Source organism: Hyla sarda, chromosome 1, assembly GCF_029499605.1.
Source record: "Hyla sarda isolate aHylSar1 chromosome 1, aHylSar1.hap1, whole genome shotgun sequence".
NCBI classification, from domain to species: Eukaryota; Metazoa; Chordata; class Amphibia; order Anura; family Hylidae; genus Hyla; species Hyla sarda.
The window spans coordinates 220,988,231-221,006,842 of NC_079189.1; the positions used below are offsets into that span (position 1 = coordinate 220,988,231).

The 18,612-nt window shown below is 46.4% G+C and overlaps 1 protein-coding gene across 2 annotated transcripts in view; it reads left to right on the forward strand.

The window, feature by feature from the left end:
- The window catches only part of HPSE (heparanase), a 147,161-nt gene that overhangs the window by 64,853 nt on the left and 63,696 nt on the right, over positions 1–18,612 (forward strand). For both annotated transcript variants that reach the window (XM_056568783.1, XM_056568784.1), the window contains one exon: positions 13,194–13,262. The gene's annotated coding sequence lies outside the window, so the exon portion shown is untranslated. The remainder of the gene's footprint in view (positions 1–13,193; positions 13,263–18,612) is intronic.

The following is an 18,612-nucleotide window of genomic DNA, read 5'->3' on the forward strand; positions in this document are numbered from 1 at the left end:
GACCCCATTATAAAATCTGCACCCCCCAAAGTATTCAAAATGACATTCAGTAAGTGTTTTAACCCTTTAGGTGTTTCACAGGAATAGCAGCAAAGTGAAGGAGAAAATTCTAAATCTTCATTTTTTACACTCGCATTTTCTTGTAGACCCAATTTTTGAATTTTTACAAGGGGTAAAAGGAAAGAAATCACCCTGAAATTTGTAACCCAATTTCTCTCGAGTAAGGAAATACCTCATATGCGTATGTAAAGTGTTCGGCGGGCGCAGTAGAGGGCTCAGAAGGGAAGGAGCGACAATGGGATTTTTTTAGAGTGAGTTTTTCTGAAAGGGTTTTTGGGGGGTATGTCCCATTTAGGAAGCCCCTATGGTGCCAGAACAGTGGACCCCCCCCACATGTGACCCCATTTTGGAAACTACACCCCTCATGGAATTTAATAAGGGGTGCAGTGAGCATTTACACCCCACTGGCGTTTGACAGATATTTGAAACGGTGGACTGTGCAAATAAAAAATATTATTTTTCATTTTCACAGACCACTGTTCCAAAAATCTGTCATACACCAGTGGGGTGTAAATGCTCACTGCACCCCTTATTACATTCCGTGAGGGGTGTAGTTTCCAAAATGGGGTCACATATGGATATTTATTATTTTGCGTTTGTCAGAACTGCTGTAACAATCAGCCACCCCTGTGCAAATCGCCTCAAATGTACATGGTGCACTCTCCCTTCTGGGCCTTGTTGTGCGCCCCCAGAGCACTTTGCGCCCACATATGGGGTATCTCCGTACTCGGGAGAAATTGCATTACAAATTTAGAGGGTCTTTTATCCCTTTTACCTCTTGTGAAAATGAAAAGTATAGGGCAACACCAGCATGTTAGTGTAAAAAATTTATTTTTTTACACTAACATGCTGCTGTAGACCCCAACTTCACCTTTTCATAAGGGGTTAAAGAAGAAAAAGACCCCAAAAATTTGTAAGGCAATTTCTTCCGAGTACGGCGATACCCCATATGTGTCCCAAAACTGTTGCCCTGAAATACGACAGGGCTCCAAAGTGAGAGAGCGCCATGCGCATTTGAGGCCTGAATTAGGGATTTGCATAGGGGTGGACATAGGGGTATTCTACACCAGTGATTCCCAAACAGGGTGCCTCCAGCTGTTGCAAAACTCCCAGCATGCCTGGACAGTCAATGGCTGTCCGGCAATACTGGGAGTTATTATTTTGCAACAGCTGGAGGCTCCGTTTTGGAAACAGTAGCGTACCAGACGTTTTTCATTTTTTGGGGGGGAGGGGGGGCTGTGTAGGGGTATGTGTATATGTAGTGTTTTTTACTTTTTATTTTAGGTTAGTGTCAGTGTAGTGTAGTGTTTTTAGGGTACAGTCACATGGGCAGAGGTTCACAGCAAGTTTGCCGCTGGGAGTTTGAGCTGCAGCACAAAATTTGCGCCATCTCAAACTTGCAGCACTCACTGTGAACCTCCGCCCATGTGAGTGTACCCTGTACATTCACATAGGGGGGAGGGGGCAAACATCCAGCTGTTGCAAACTCCGAGCATGCCCTTTGGCTGTCCGTGCATGCTGGGAGTTGTAGTGCAGCTGGAGGAACACTGGTTTGGAAACACTAAGTTAAGTAATAAACTTTCAAGTATTTTGCAAACAAACTTAGTGTTTCCAAACCAGTGTGCCTCCAGCTGTTGCAAAACTACAACTCCCAGCATGCATGGTCTTTCAGTGCATGCTGGGAGTTATAGTTTTGCAACAATTGCAACAGCTGGAGGCACTGAGGTAGGAAACGGACAATGTTTCCCAACTAGTGTGCCTCCAGTTGATGCAAAACTACAACTCCCAGCATGCCCAGACTGCCCAGGCATGCTGGAAGTTGTAGTTCGGCAATATCTGAAGGATCAGATGTTGCCAAACTACAACTTCCAGCATGCTTGGGCAGTCTGGGCATGCTGGGAGTTGTAGTTTTGCAACATCTGGAGGTCCACAGTTTGGAGACCACTGTATAATGGTCTCCAATCTGTGCTCATCCAGATGTTAGAGAACTACAACTCCCAGCATGCCTGGACAGACTGAGCATGCTGGGAGTTGTAGTTTTGCAACATCTGGAAGAGCACAGATTGGAGACCATTATACAGTGGTCTCCAAACTGTGGACCTCCAGATGTTGCAAAACTACAACTCCCAGCATGCCCAGAAAGCCAAAGGCTGTCTGGGCATGCTGGGAGTTGCAGTTTTGAAACTCCCAGAGGCTACAGTGAGATCGCTTTACGGCGATCTCACTGCTGCCAATGAAGATGCCGCCCCACTGCCGGAAACTCACCGCCAGGACGCAGCGCCGCCGGGACCGCATGGAGGACGCCGGGACCGCCGGGACCGCTCGGGACGACACCCCCCGTGGTCGCATGGTAAGATGGCTGGCTATCAGTGATAGCCACCATCTTTCCGGGCGCTGCGGGATGCCGCGAGTAGCGGCAAAAATGTTCATGACGTACCTGTATGTCATGGGTCGGGAACACCTTGCCACCCATGACGTACAGGTATGTCATAGGTCGGGAAGGGGTTAAAGGAGTACTCCAGGATAAGAAAACGTATCCCCCTAAGGATAGGGGATAAGTTTCAAATCGCAGTGGGCCTGACCGCAGGGGCCCTCCACGATCTCCCGTGCAGGGCCCCGGCAGTCAACGGCAAGGGGGCATGTCTGACCACTGAATGATGCGGCAGCCGACACGCCTAAATCTAATCATGGCTAGGATCCACAATATAGGCTTGAGAATACAAGCTAGATCAATACTGCCATCTTCTGGCTGTTCATATGTACTGTATGAGCACACTTCTGAACACTTACTGTACATCTTCCTTCTACGGTATACTTAGGCACTGAATAGTTGTCTAGATATTTAAATGAACTCTGTTAAGGCCGCTGCCTGTTTTACCTTAAAGGAGTACTCCAGGATAAGAAAACGTATCCCCCTAAGGATAGGGGATAAGTTTCAAATCGCAGTGGGCCTGACCGCAGGGGCCCTCCACGATCTCCCGTGCAGGGCCCCGGCAGTCAACGCCCCATCAATACATCTCTATGGGAGAGTCGGAGCGCTGGATTCGGCAGTCTCCGCCTCTGCCATAGAAATGTATTGAGGGGGCGTGTCGACTGCTACATCATGCGGTGGTCAAAACGCGCTATTTCGGCAAAGAGATGAGGGCCCCTTAGGATAGGGGATACGTTTTCATTTCACTCCTCTAATGACTAAGCCCCCTTTTTCAATTCTGATCTGTGTCTCTAAGTCAGTGTTTCCCAACCTTTTTCGGGTCGGGGCACACCTCGAAAAAAAAAAATTCCGTGGGGCACCGCTACAGAGGTTGACGAGCAAAAAAATAAAAATAAAAAAAAGGGGGGAAAATGGTAAAAAATGCAATGCACTATATCTATTTATCAGTGGGTATGTAGTTTAAAGTGCTGCTTTATACAGCAACTCACCAATGACATCTTCTCTAATTTGCAATGTTGCCTTCTCTTCTCCATCTGGTCCAGGCGATCATCACGATTTCTTCCACACACAATTCTTCACCGTTAAACCTGCAAAACAAATCTCTTAGGTGCTGAACTTTTTTTTAAATGGGTGACAGAGGGGTGTAGAAGAGTGTACATGTGTGACATAGGGATGTAGAGGGGTGGACATGGGTGACAAAGGGGTTTAGAGGAGTGTAGAGGAGCGTACAGAGGGGTGTACAGGAGTGTACATGGGTGACAGGGGTGTAGAGGAGTGGACAGAGGGGTGTAGAGGAGTGGACAGAGGGGTGTAGAGGAGCGGACAGAGGGGTGTAGAGGAGCGTACAGAGGGGTGTAGAGGAGCGTACATGGGTGACAGGGGTGTAGAGGAGTGGACAGAGGGGTGTAGAGGAGTGGACAGAGGGGTGTAGAGGAGCGGACAGAGGGGTGTAGAGGAGCGTACATGGGTGACAGGGGTGTAGAGGAGTGTACAGAGGAGTGTAGAGGAGCGTACATGGGTGACAGGGGTGTAGAGGAGTGGACAGAGGGGTGTAGAGGAGTGGACAGAGAGGTTTAGAGGAGCGAACAGAGGGGTGTAGAGGAGCGTACATGGGTGACGGGTGTAGAGGAGTGGACAGAGAGGTGTAGAGGAGCGAACAGAGGGGTGAAGAGGAGCGTTCATGGGTGACAGGGGTGTAGAGGAGTGGACAGAGAGGTGTAGAGGAGCGGACAGAGGGGTGTAGAGGAGCATACATGGGTGACAGGGGTGTAGAGGAGCAGACAGAGTGGTGTAGAGGAGCATACATGGGTGACAGGGGTGTAGAGGAGTGTACAGAGGGGTGTAGAGGAGCGTACATGGGTGACAGGGGTGTAGAGGAGTGGACAGAGGGGTATAGAGGAGTGTACATGGGTGACGGGTGTAGAAGAGTGGACAGGGGTGCAGAGGAGTGGACAGAGAGGTGTAGAGGAGTGGACAGGGGTGCAGAGGAGTGGACAGAGAGGTGTAGAGGAGTGGACAAGGGTGCAGAGGAGTGGACATGGGTCGACAGGAGGGTGAACATGGGTGACAGAGGGATGACAGAAGGGTGGACGGGGGTGACAGGGATGACAGGAGGGTGGACGGGGGTGGACATGGGTGATGGGGGGTGAACGGGATGACTGGAGGGTGGACAGGGGTGACGGGGGGGGGGGTGGACATGGGTGACAGGGGGGGTATACGGTGGACCCGGGTGATGGGGGGGGGGGGGGGGTTGGACAGGGTTGAGAAGGGGTAACAGAGGGGTGGAAAGGGTACAGTACCTTAAGCAAGCCTGTCCGCGCAGCTTGCAGGTCCACGGCAGGCACGGGAGTCCGGCACAAGTGAAGATCGTTCCGCCCCAGGGACCCATTTTCGGCCCACTGCACCGCAAGGTAGAAGGGGGAGGGGGACGCTGTGTGCGCAGTGCGCACACAGGCTTCCCTTCCCCCCTGCGCCGCCAGTCATAAGCGCGCAGGCTGGGGCGGGATATTTAAAAAATAAAAAAAACAATAAAAAAAAAAATCAATAAAAAAAAATATAAAAAATCACAGCAAAATCCAGCGGCACCACGGCAAGTGGCGAACGGCACACACATGTGCCGCGGCACCGCGGCTGGGAATCACTGCTCTAAGTGGTATTAACTTTAAAATGCTTTTACTGAGCAAAGAGATTCAAAAAATATTTGTACTTTATATGGATAGAAATCCACTTAGGATTTGTTCTGACTTAAGTCCCAGAAAAAACATCTGAAAAACTGCCACAGATTGTTCCTGCGTTTGTGTTTTCCCTGGCGTTTTTATCTTTCTGCATTTTTTTTTTTGCCCTTTGGAAGTTTCCCTGAGGGAGGTATTTTTTTTTTCTTTGGAGGAATTTAGTGGGGTACCATAAAAAAAGAGAAATATTCAGTAGGGATAGAGGAAATTGTAGGGAACAAATTTTTGAAATTTTAAAATTATTTATCTTTTATTGGAAAAAAACTATTTTCAGGAGCTGGGCAGGTAATTAATAACTGCCAATAATATAAAAAAAGTGTGTAAAAATTATTTATTTTGTGTAATATATGTATTTTTTTTGTATAATGTATGTTTTTGTATAATGTATGTGTATGTGAACTTTTTTAATTTTTTATTTCAGGTACTTTATATTTAACTCTGGCTCTGCTATTTCTATCATGGAACAGACTCTGTTGCATGATGGTAGTAGTCCCGGTGCTCCTCACTCCTGAGACCCGCTGCCATCATAACTTGAACTCCGGGGAAGCGGGCGGCAATGGCGCTCCTCTCCCCAGCCGGCTAGGGCTGCTCCTAACCTAAGTTCACCACAAATTAATTCATATTTCCTGGCCCAAGCCATCATTGGTTGCCTCCAATTGACCAATTGACCAAGGGCTTGTGGTGAGAAATATGAACATAAAACATTAAGTACATATTGCCCGATATGGCATTTTTCAGTTCCCTGTTAACTTGCAGCTAACATCTGGCCACAATGTTTTTTCATAGAAAAAACACCATGCTGCAGAATGGGAATTTTTTGGGGTGTTTTTGCCCTAAAAACCTTTGTGGAATTCTAGCCTGCTAGTGGCACAATTTTATTGCTACATGCAGCCTTTTTTGTGGAAAACTCCAAAATATTGAGAAAAATGTGAACATTTTTGAAATGTAAAATTTTTTTGTGACGTTCACTGTGTAGTAAAAATTTTGTTATCTTTATTCTGTAGGTCGGTATGATGATAGCAATACCTAATTTATATAGCTTATGTTAAGCAAAGTCCCGTACAATAAATCTGGCGCACAATCTGTCGCACTGAGGTATCGGTACAGTTCAGACTTGGGGGTCTCCTTAAGCACACATTAAATTGTGTTCGTGGATGCCAAGATTTGTGGTGACACAGGGGTGCAAGTAATGCTTATCACTTCGTGATGGCAGGGCACCATTAGCCTATACACGGTACAAGGTGGAGACAACTCCTTCTGGGCCAGACACCGGGGATAACACCGAGGTCGGATTGCGGATTACTGCCATTTACTGAGCAGGTGCCGATTGAGGGCTTGAGAAAGCAACGCTTGGTGTGAAACGTTGCCCCAGCCTTTTGACCTTTTCCCCTGCCTACACCATCCTGCTGCCCTGCACCTTCATCCCCTGCCTGCGTCTTGTCATGTGAATAAAGATTGAAGAGAATTTTCAGCCATCTGATGTGGTGAGTGCTTTCATTCAAACTTTTCCCCATTTTCGCAGATGGTAGTACACACAATACGAAGCAGAGTAGTAGGGATGCAGTGTAAACTTTGGGAGCACTGTTGCCTTGCTGGGACTTATGGTGCTTTTCACCCACTTGAATAATACTGACTTGAGATAAGAGACTGGAAAATTTCCTATGCTGGCTAGGGTTCTGACAAGGACCAATTATTATAATTTTTTTTAAGTGAAATTTTTATTGAATTTTTAAGAGCAATACAGAAGACAAAGAAAAAACCAACAGGTCCGTAGGACCAACCAGTAAGGAAATACAAAGACATGGCAATTCAAGGCACTCGTATAAGTAAGGAATATATAAGAGCCCCGGCACGCAGGCACAAGCTGCTGGGATTGTCAATAAGGCATCAGTCATGTCAGGATATATTGCAAACAGTGCAAACTGTGAGTCAATAGGAGAAGGGGTGCAATGTCGAGACAGAAAGAAAGTGAGACAACACTGCAATGCACCGGATGCTATCAGCAGACAGAGAGGTCAGTGCGATGAGTCGGAGCCTGAGAGTGCAACTGGTTACGAGCAAAGGTGGCAAATACTGTCAGTCCAGTTGAGAAGCAGGGAGAGCAAAAAGTAGAAAAAGGAGAGGAGAAAGACAAAAGGGAGAGGCGCAGAGGGGGAGAGAGAGAGAGGAAGCGGGGGGGGGGGGGGGAGGAGGAGGGGAGGAGGTGAGGGGAGGGTAGGAGAGGGGGGTCAGAGCAGATAAGAAATATTACATACCTCGGAGAGCAGCACACGCGGGTAGGGCCCTCGCAGGGCAGGCATACTATGGCCAGAGTGGTGGTCGGAACACTGAAATGGGGCAGTACACTGGCATACAGCCTCCAGCCATACTGTATCGCTGGAGGCTGTATGCCTGTGGGGGAACATACTGCACCTAAAGTGGGGGGGGGGGACTATACTGCCAGCTTAATGAGGGGGAACATACTGCCAGCCTAATGTAGGGGACTATATTGCACCTAATGTGGGGGAACTATACTTCACCTAATGTGGGGGAACTATACTGCCTACCTAATGTGGGGGAACTATACTGCACCTAATGTGGGGAAACTATACTGCACCTAATGTGGGGGACTATACTGCCAGCCTAATATGGGGGACTATACTGCCAGCCTAATATGGGGGAACATATTGCACCTAATGTGGGGGAACATACTGCCAGCCTAATGTGGGGGACTATATTGCACCTAATGTGGGGGGACTGTACTGCCAGCCTAATGTGGGGGACTATATTGCACCTAATGTGGGGAACTATATTGCACCTAATGTGGGGGAATTGTACTGCCAGCCTAATGTGGGGGACTATATTGCACCTAGTGTGGGGGGACTATACTGCCAGCCTAATGTGGGGGACTATATTGCACCTAATGTGGGGGAACTCTACTGCCAGCCTAATGTGGGGGACTATATTGCACCTAATGTGGGGAACTATATTGCACCTAATGTGGGGGAATTGTACTGCCAGCCTAATGTGGGGGACTATATTGCACCTAGTGTGGGGGGACTATACTGCCAGCCTAATGTGGGGGACTATATTGCACCTAATGTGGGGGAACTCTACTGCCAGCCTAATGTGGGGGACTATATTGCACCTAATGTGTGGGAACTATACTGCCAGTCCGGCCCTCCAACGACTATGAACTGGCCCCCTGTTCAAAAAGTTTGAGGACCCCTGATTTAGGCAATTGTTTTTGCCTGTTGCTGAACTGGTTCTGCAATTATTGCAACTAGGGTTGCCACCTTTCTTGCAAAAAAAAATACCGGCCATGCTAATTTGCATACTTAATCATATATGCATGATATCACAGGATACACATATGCGGGGGAAATTTTGTCCTACTCGGACCCCTATAACTTTTTATTTCTCCTTATACAGGCTCATCTGTAGTTTTAAACAGTACCATTTTTGGTTTAATGTGACTTTTTGCGCTTCTTGCACTTTTTTTAATTAAATTCGGGAGTTGCAGTTAGTTACTAACTACAACTCCCAGCATGCCCTGATACAGCCTGTGGCTCAGCAGCTGTCCCAAACAAAAACTAAAACTCCCAGCATGTTGGACTATATAGTACCGTAGTATATACAGTGGGGCAAAAAAGTATTTAGTCAGCCACCAATTGTGCAAGTTCTCCCATTTAAAAAGACGAGAGAGGCCTGTAATTTTCATCATAGCTATGTGAATCATTGCCCATTTTCACCTTTAGGGTACGTTCACACGAGCGGATTTTTGCAGTGTATTTCGCTGCGGATCCGCCGCTGAAGGACCCTCTGTATTCTGCCTTCACATGTGCCTGCTCGTATCTGCAATACGCCACTACGTGCAGACACACTGAAGCGATGTGCGAGTTGCCACGCATGCGTGGGGTACTCGAACTCATCACGGCCGCTCCTCCTGCTCAATGCGCTAGGCCGAGAGCTGCCGCGATGTGTGATTATACTGCGCATGCGCGCGACGACTCGCACATCGCTCTGGGTCTGCTCGCAACAGCGTATTGCCACTCCGAGCAGGCACATATAAAGGCAGAATACGGAGGTCCTTCCACTGCAAGTCCGCTCGTGTGAACGTACCATATTTTATTTTCCCATTGAAGTCAATGGGTAGGAAAATACGCAGCAGCAAATACGCAGCAAAATATGCCAGGTGGGAATGCACCCTATGGACTCTTTTTTGCATTTCTGACCACTGTCACTTTATGCATTAATAAATAATAAGCTTTTACCTTTTATTCTGATTCTGAGATTGTTTTTTCATGACTTATTCAACTTTAACATAGTGGTACATTTTTGTCGTTACTTGCATCCTTTCTTGGTGAAAAATCCCCAAATTTCATGAAAATTTAGAAAATTTAGCATTTTTCTAACTTTGAAACTTTCTGCTTGTAAGGAAAATAGACCTTCCAAATAAATTATATATTGATTCACATATACAATATGTCTACTTTATGTTGACATCATAAAGTTGACATGATTTTACTTTTTGAAGACATTAGAGGGCTTCAAAGTATAGCAGTAATTTTCAAAATTTTCACAAAAAATTCAAAATCTGAATGTTTCAGGGACCAGTTAAGTTTGAAATGGATTTGAGGGGCCTTTCTGTGAGAAATACCTCATAAATTACCCCATTATAGAAACTGCAACCCTCAGAGTATTCAAAATAACATCCAGAAAGTGTGTTAACCCTTTAGGTGTTTCACAGGAATAGCAGCAAAGTGAAGGAGAAAATTCAAAATCTTCATTTTTTACACTCGCATGTTCTTGTAGAGCCATTTTTTTATTTTTTACAAGGGGCAAAAGGAGAGAAATCCCCCAAAGGTTGTAACGCAATTTCTCTCAAGTAAGGAAATACCTCATATGTGTATGTAAAGTGTTCTGCGGGCAGAGTAGAGGGCTCAGAAGGGAAGGTGTGACAATGGGATTCTGAAGAGTGAATTTTGTTGAAATTGTTTTTGGGGGGCATGTCACATTTAGGAAGCCCCTATGGTGCCAAAAATAAAAAAAACACATGGCATACTATTTTGGAATCTACACCCCTCAATGAACGTAACAAGGGGACCAGTGAGCCTTAACACCCCACAGGTGTTTGACTTTTAAAGTTGTATGTGTTAATGAGAAAAAAAAAAATTTTCACAAAAATGCTGTTTTTCCCCCTAATTTTACATTTTTACAAGAGGTAATAGGAGAAAATGCAACCCCAAAATTTGTAACCCCATTTCTTCTGAGTATGGAAATACCCCATGTGTGGACATCAAGTGCTCTGCGGGTGCACTACAATGCTCAGAAGAGAAGGAGTCACATTTGGCTTTTGGAAAGCAAATTTTGCTGAAATTGTTTTTTGGGGGCATGTTCCCCCACATGTGACCCCATTTTGGAAACTACACCCCTCACAGAATATAATAAGGGGTGCAAACATTTACACCCCACTGGCGTTTGACAGATCTTTGGAACAGTGGGCTGTGCAAATGAAAAATTACGTTTTTCATTTTCACGGACCACTGTTCCAAAAATCTGTCAGACACCTGTGAGGCGTAAATGCTCACTGTACCCCTTATTACATTACATGAGGGGTGTAGTTTCCAAAATTCAGCCACCCCTGTGCAAATAACCAATTTAGGCCTCAAATGTACATGGTGCGCTCTCACTCCTGAGCCTTGTTGTGTGCCCACAGAGTATTTTACGCCCACATAATGGGCATTTTCGTACTCAGGAGAAATTGAATTACAAATTTTGGGGGTCTTTTTTTTCCTTTTACCTGTTGAGAAAATAAAAAGTATGGAGCAACACCAGCATGTTAGTGTAAAAAAGTAAAAACAATTACAATCACATGCTGGTGTAGACCCCAACTTTACCTTTTCATAAGGGGTAAAAGGAAAAAAAGCCCCCAAAATTTGTTAGACAATTTCTTCCGAGTACGGAAATACCCCATATGTGGCACTAAACTGTTGCCTTGAAATATGACAGGGCTCTGAAGTGAGAGAGCGCCATGCACATTTGAGGCCTAAATTAGGGATTTGCATAGGGTAGGACCCGGATGCAAGAATTACACTTGCCTCCGATACCAAAATTACCCTATGGCAGTGTTTCATAAACAGGGTGCCTCTAGCTGTTGCAAAACTCCCAGCATGCCTGGACAGTCAATGGCTGTCCGGCAATACTGGGAGTTGTTGTTTTGCATCAGCTGGAGGCTCAGTTTTGGAAAAAATGCCGTACCAGATGTTCTTCATTTTTATTGGGGGGGGGGGGGGGGTATATGTATGCGTAGTGTTTTACTTTTTATTATGGGCTAGTGTAGTGTAGTGTAGTGTTTTTAGGGTACATTCACACAGGTGGGGATTTACAGCGAGTTTCCTGCTGGGAGTTTGAGCTGCAGCAGAAAATTAGCTGCATCTCAAACTTGCAGCGAGAGACTCACTGTAAACCCCCACCTGTGTGAATGTACCCTGTGCCCTGTACATTCCCATTGGGGGGGGGGCAAACTCCCAGTATGCCCTTTGGCTGTCCTTGCATGCTGGGGATTGTAGTTATGTAACAGCTGGAGGCACACTGGTTGCAAAACACTGGGAGTTTGTTACTTAACTCAGTGTTTCACAACCAGTGTGCCTCCAGCTGTTGCGAAACTACAACTCCCAGCATGTAGGGTTTATCAGTGCATGCTGGGAGTTGTAGTTTTTAACAGCTGGAGGCACACTGGTTGCGAAACACTGAGTTAGGTAACAAACTCTGTGTTTCGCAATCAGTGTGCCCTCAGCTGTTGCAAAACTACAACTCTCAGCATGCACTAACAACCGAAGGGCATGCTGGGACTTGTAGTTATACAACAGCTGGAGGCACACTACTGCAACTCCCAGCAGGCCCTTTTGCTGTCAGTGCATGCTGGGGTTTTTAGTTATGCAACAGCTGGAGGCACACTTTTTCATAGAAAAATTGTGCCTCCAGCTGTTGCATAACTGCAACCCCCAGCATGCACAAACTACCAAGGGCATGCTGGGAGTTGTAGTTGTGCCTTCTGCTGTTGCATAACAACTCCCAGCATGCCCTCTTGTGTATGCTGGGACTTGTTGCCAAGCAACAGCAGAAGGCCAGCATTACCTCCTGCTGCAGTGCATACCGGATTCTCCTGCCTGCCGCTGACTCCTGGGGATATCGGCGGCAGGATCGGGGGCCCCCACTCAGGTACTAACTCCAAGGCACCCGTTCTCACTCTCCGGAATAGGGGCGGAGCAGGTGCCGTTAGGGACACCCCCACAGCAGGAGTCCTGATTTGTCAGCCGGATTTGTAACGGACGACGAATCAGGACGATTGTGAAGTGGCACCAGTGCCACCTCACTCCTGCTGCTAAAGGATGATAGGTGCCATCTCGGCCAGCACATGTCACCCTTTTTTTCCGGGTCACCTGGGACCCGATTGACCCGGGATTGTCGTCATGGGATGTCTGCTGAATGATTTCAGCAGGCATCCCGGTCCGATCCATGCCAGGTGAGCGGCGGGGACCGGAATTCCCACGGGCGTACAGGTATGCCCTTGTTCCTTATGGATTGAGGATGCAGGGCATATGCATACGCCCTGCTTCCCCAAGAGGTTAAAGAATTTATTTGCAAATTATGGTGGAAAATAAGTATTTGGTCAATAACAAAAGTTAATCTCAATTGTTATATACCCTTTGTTGGCAATGACAGAGGTCAAATGTTTTCTGTAAGTCTTCACAAGGTTTTCACACACTGTTGCTGGTATTTTGGCCCATTCCTCCATGCTGGGCAACATGGACTTTCAACTCCCTCCAAAGGTTTGTATGGGGTTGAGATCTGGAGCCTGACCACTCCAGGACCTTGAAATGCTTCTTACAAAGCCACTTCTTCGTTGCCCGGGCGGTGTGTTTGGGATTATTGTTATACTGAAAGATCCAGCCATGTTTCATCTTTCATCATTGTCCTTTACACAGATAAGTCGTCCTGGTCCCTTGGCAGAAAAACAGCCCCAAAGCATGATGTTTCCACCCCCATGCATCACAGTAAGTAAGGTGTTTTTTAAATGCAACTCAGTATTCTTTCTCCTCCAAAAATGACGAGCTGAGTTTTTACCAAAAAGTTCTACTTTGGTTTCATCTGACCATATGACATTCTCCCAATCCTCTTCTGAATCATCCAAATGCTCTCTAGCAAACTTCAGACGGGTCCCGGACATGTACTAGCTTAAGCAGGTGGACTCGTCTGGAACTGCATGATTTGAGTCCCTGACAGTGTAGTGTGTTACTGATGGTAGCCTTATTACTATTACTTTGGTCCCAGCTCTCTGCAGGTCATTCACTAGGTTCCTCCATGTTGTTCTGGGATTTTTGCTCACCGTTCTTATGATCACTTTGACACCACGAGATCTTGTGTGGAGCCCCAGATCAAGGGAGATTATCAGTGATCTTGTATGTCTTCCATTTTCTAATACCTGCTCCCACAGTTGATTTCTTCACACCAAGCTGCTTGCCTATTGCAGATTCAGTCTTCCCAGCCTGGTGCAGGTCTACAGTTTTGTTTCTGGTGTCCTTCGACAGCTCTTTGGTCTTGGCCATAGTGGAGTTTGGAGGTTGTGGGAAGAAACAGCTTGTGGGAAGACAGCATGGAGGGGCTGACTTCGGAAGAAAGGTCTGATTTTTGTCTCAAAGGCGCACTCCTGGAGACTTCAGATAGTGTAGAACAGTGCCGTCTTTATTAAGTATAAAAAGGCAGTTTGACAGTATGGACAATGCATTTCAAAGGCGGTACCTTCTACTTCATGTCCATTGTACAGAGTTCACACTTAATATACACAGTTTGGAATTCAAAAAATGGCGGAAATGAGGGTCACGGGGTCAGTGATAACGTCACCGAGCCCTGTGGCTCTCCGCACAGTCACATTAGGCTTTTATGCATGGTATCTTTAACATCAATGAATTTTGCCCATTGAATTTAATAGGCTGGTTAGAGCCTATGTACAGGATGTGGCTGTGTGTAAATTGCTAAGCAGTGGAGTGAATGGTTGAGACTTGTATGGGCAAATTCATTGTAGGAACAGTTATTACGCATTTTTGTGTTTTTTAATTAAGATTGACAGATCTGGGTCAGTATGTCCATCACATGCTTCAAACAAGTTGACTCCAACAGCTATTTACCCTTTAACAGCGGTCACCACAAAAAATGGAGGACAAACATACCATACAGTCAGTAAAAAAGAATAAAAAGACTCTGTACCAAACAAAATAACTTCTACAATCACGCAAAAATACTGTATGACCACTTTAAAGAAAAAGGTTACCCAGAACCATTGCTCAAAGAAGCATACAACAAAACAAATTATCTAACTCAAGAAGATTGCTTTAAACCCAAAACAAACAAAAATATGACAGAAGACACCAAGAAAGACAAGCAGAATAACCACAATTTAATTACCACATACAACTCAGCTTATAACCGCATTCATACCATACTGGAAAAACACTGCACATACTGACACCATTCTGAGAACCACACTTCCAAAAAAACAAAAATCACCTACCGCAGAGCCCCCACTCTGAGAAGCATGGTGGCTCCGAGCAGATTAAGACGCCACAACAAGAAACTACAAAAGATCTCACTAACATCCACCGCCATCAAAGGTGCCTACAGATGTGGCACAAAAAGGTGCTTTTCACACACTGACCGGTTTATAAAATACTCACGGCATTAGACAATCAAACTGCCTTATTATTATCATAACATAAAAACACATGGGGGGACATGTATCATTGCATTTAGACCATTTTTCACGTCTACAAATTTTGCGCAATTGCGCTTTTTTTGCATAGAGCTGCGTTTTTTTTGGTGGACAGTTTTCTAAAGTTGTCACCAGTTTGGTCTACCGTACACCACCTAATCCAGTGGACTGGTATTTATCAATTGCGCAAAAAAAAGTAGATGTTTTTTTTTGCGCAAATGCGCTTTTTTGCAAGAAAAGTAGTCTAAACCTAAGAGTGCTAGCAAGGACTCGTAGAAAATGGCAGACGGTGGAAGATGCAGGTGGGGGGTGCAGGAGCTGTCTCTCAGCACTGCAGTACTACAACTACTCCCATCATGGGACAGAATCTGTCCCATAATGGGAGTAGTTGTAGTACTGCAGCGCTGAGAGACGCACATCCCCCGTCTGCGGGACTCTATTGTGACTGTTAGGACTACTACTCCCATCATGGACAGACTCTGTCCATGATGGGAGTTGTAGTCCTGAGGCTGAAGGACAGATCGCAGCAGGTCATTCTCCAGAGACCCGCTGCGATCTGCATTTATTAACTTAAAAAGCCGGCGGTACGTGCGGCTCCACTGCGCTGCCGCCGGCTCCCGTATGCAGATGTCACGATTCATAATCCCCGCCTCCGAGAGACCGGAGCTCTGATTGGTGGAAAGCTATTCACCACTATTAGCCAATCAGAGCTCCTGTCTTCTGGTGGGGATTATGAATTGTGACAGGTCTATACAGGGGAGTGAGTGGAGCTGCTTCTACAGTATATAATTGTTATGTGTACTGTACCCCCCCCCCCAGACTAATTCTATAGTGAGCGCTGGGACCGCTGTGTGATTGACAGGTCCCCAGCGCAAGTGTCCGGCCCCACTGACCTTTACATGTTCTAAATCTTCATGATATACACTGCCCGTCCTCCTCTTCATTTTTCTGATGCCGGAGACGCGCGGCTTCTGTATCATAGTCTATAGACAGAGCGCCCCCTCCCGGCCTCCACACTGCACAGGACTGGGGCCAGACAACGGCAGGGGGCGCTCTGTCTATAGTGAAAGCAGAAGCCGCGCGTCTCCGGTATCAGAAGAATGAAGAGGAGGACGGGCAGTGTGTATCATAAAGATTTATAACATGTAAAGGTCAGTGGGGCCGGACACTTGCGCTGGGGACCTGTCAATCACACAGCGGTCCCAGCGCTCACTATAGAATTAGTGTGGGGGGGGTACAGTACACATAACAATTATATACTGTAGAAGCGGCTCCACTCGCTCCCCTGTATAGACCTGTCACAATTCATAATCCCCACCAGAAGACAGGAGCTCTGATTGGCTAATAGTGGTGAATAGCTTTCCACCAATCAGAGCTCCGGTCTCCCGGCGGCGGGGATTATGAATCGTGACATCTGTATACAGGAGGAGGGGGGGGGGGGGGAGGGGAGTGCAGTGTTGCCGCTGGCTTTTTAAGTTAATAAATGCAGATCGCAGCGGGTCTCTGGAGAATGACCTGCTGCGATCTGTCCTTCAGCCCGAGGACTACAACTCCCATCATGGACAGAGTCTGTCTATGATGGGAGTAGTAGTCCTAACAGTCACAATACAGTTTCGCAGCTGGGGGATGTGTAAGAGCCATCCCTCAGCACTGCGGTACTACAACTACTCCCATCATGGGACACAACATTTCCCATGATGGGAGTAGTAGTCCAAGGGCAGACTGACGGATCTCAGGGGTCTCACTCTTGAGACCCCTTGCAACTTCTCCGCCCCTGCCCCCTAGTGATGACATCATTAGGGGGCGGAGCTTCACAGTCCAGGGCTGAAGCCAGGGTGGTAAGTATGGCTCTGTTCTCATTATGCGTTTTGCATAATGGGAACAGAGCCTTTTTGGCAGTGTGTTCCCAAACAGGGAGACTCCAGCTGTTGTTTACCTACAGCCCCCATGATGGGAGTTGTAGTTTAGCAACAATTGGAGGCTCCCTCTTTAGGAACACACTGCATTATGTGCGCTCTACACAGGGGAGAGCGCCAAAAATGTACTGACCCATTTTTCGTGTTTTTATTTTCTTGTCATTTCAGATAAGGGAATGCAGAGGACTACCTGAGATTCGGTGGAGTGTGACGATGACTAGCATTTTTTTAATGTCAATAAAAGGGTTAACGAGGGCTGTGGGGGAGTGTTTTTTTAAATCCATTTTTTATTTCATGTGTTGTGTTTTTTATAATTGAAATTTTGTCTTGTAGATGGAATCTATTACTAAGCTGGGCTTAGCGTTAGCCCCGAAAACAGCTAGCGCTAGCCCCCTATTATTACCCCGGTACTCACCGCCACAGGGGTGCCGGGAAGAGCCGTTACCAACAGGCCCGGAGCATCAAAAATAGCGCTCCTTGGCCTAGGCGGTAACAGGCTGGGGTTATTTAGGCTTGGGAGGGCCAGTAACAATGGTCCTTGCCCATCCTGGTAATGTCAGGCTGTTGCTGATTGGTTGGTGTCTGATTGACACTGAAAATATGGGGAAGCCTATGTGTTGTTTTTTTTTGTAATAAAAAAAAGTGTGTGGTTCCCCATATTTTCAGTGTCAGTCAGACACCAACCAATCAGCAACAGCCTGACGTTACCAGGGTGGGCAAGGACCATTGTTACTGGCTCTCCCCAACCTAAATAACCCCATCCAGGAGCGCTATTTTTGACACTCCAGGCCTGTTGGTACTGGCTCTTCCCGGCAACCCTGTGGCGGTGGGTAACGCGGTAATAATTGGGGGTTAGCGCTAGCGGTTTTTGTGGCTAACGCTAAGCCTGGCATTGAAAAAAAATGTATTTAAAAAAAAAAAACACAGCCCTCATTAAACCTTTTATTGACATTAAAAAAAAACTGGTCATCATCGCAATACACTGAATCTGACGTAGTCCTCCCCATTCACGTATCTGAAATGAGAAAAAAAAAGTTGAGGACATCATTTGCAATCTCACCTGGTGAGTGCGCCCATACTGCAGTGTGTAACAGGGAGCCTCCAACTGTTCTTGTCTGCCTACTGTATCCTGTATATACAGTCATCTATAGATGGCTGTATATACAGGAGAGCGCAGTGTGGGTTAACTCTTTCCTTGCTGGGCTCCTGTATAGTATGCATGGATACACTATGCCCCCTGTATACTATACAGCGGGCGGAGGTAAGTAGTGATGCTCTGCACCCTGTATATGTATATGCTAAACATCACTCCTCACCTCCTTACACTCCGTAGGGCGGGCGCTCTGCATCCGACCCATGGAGTAGTACCTGCAGTGAAAAAAATGCACACAGGGTACAAAAATGTTTGTTTCCGCACACCAGCAAAAATGCAAGAAAAAACACAAGGGGAGAGATTAATCAAAACCTATGTAGAGGAAGAGCGGTGCAGTTGCCCATAGCAACCTATCAGATTGCTCCTTTCATTTTTGTAAAGAAGCAATCTGATTGGTTGCCATGGGCAACTGCACCGCTCTTCCTCTGTACAGTTTTTGATAAATCTCCCACAAGAAAAATTACCAAAATGCAGGAAAAGCTGGGACCGTTTTTCAGGCATTTTTGCTGGTGGACAAAAAAAAGCCTCAGTGGAATCCTGAAAAACAATAGAACAAAATCCCAGCATCC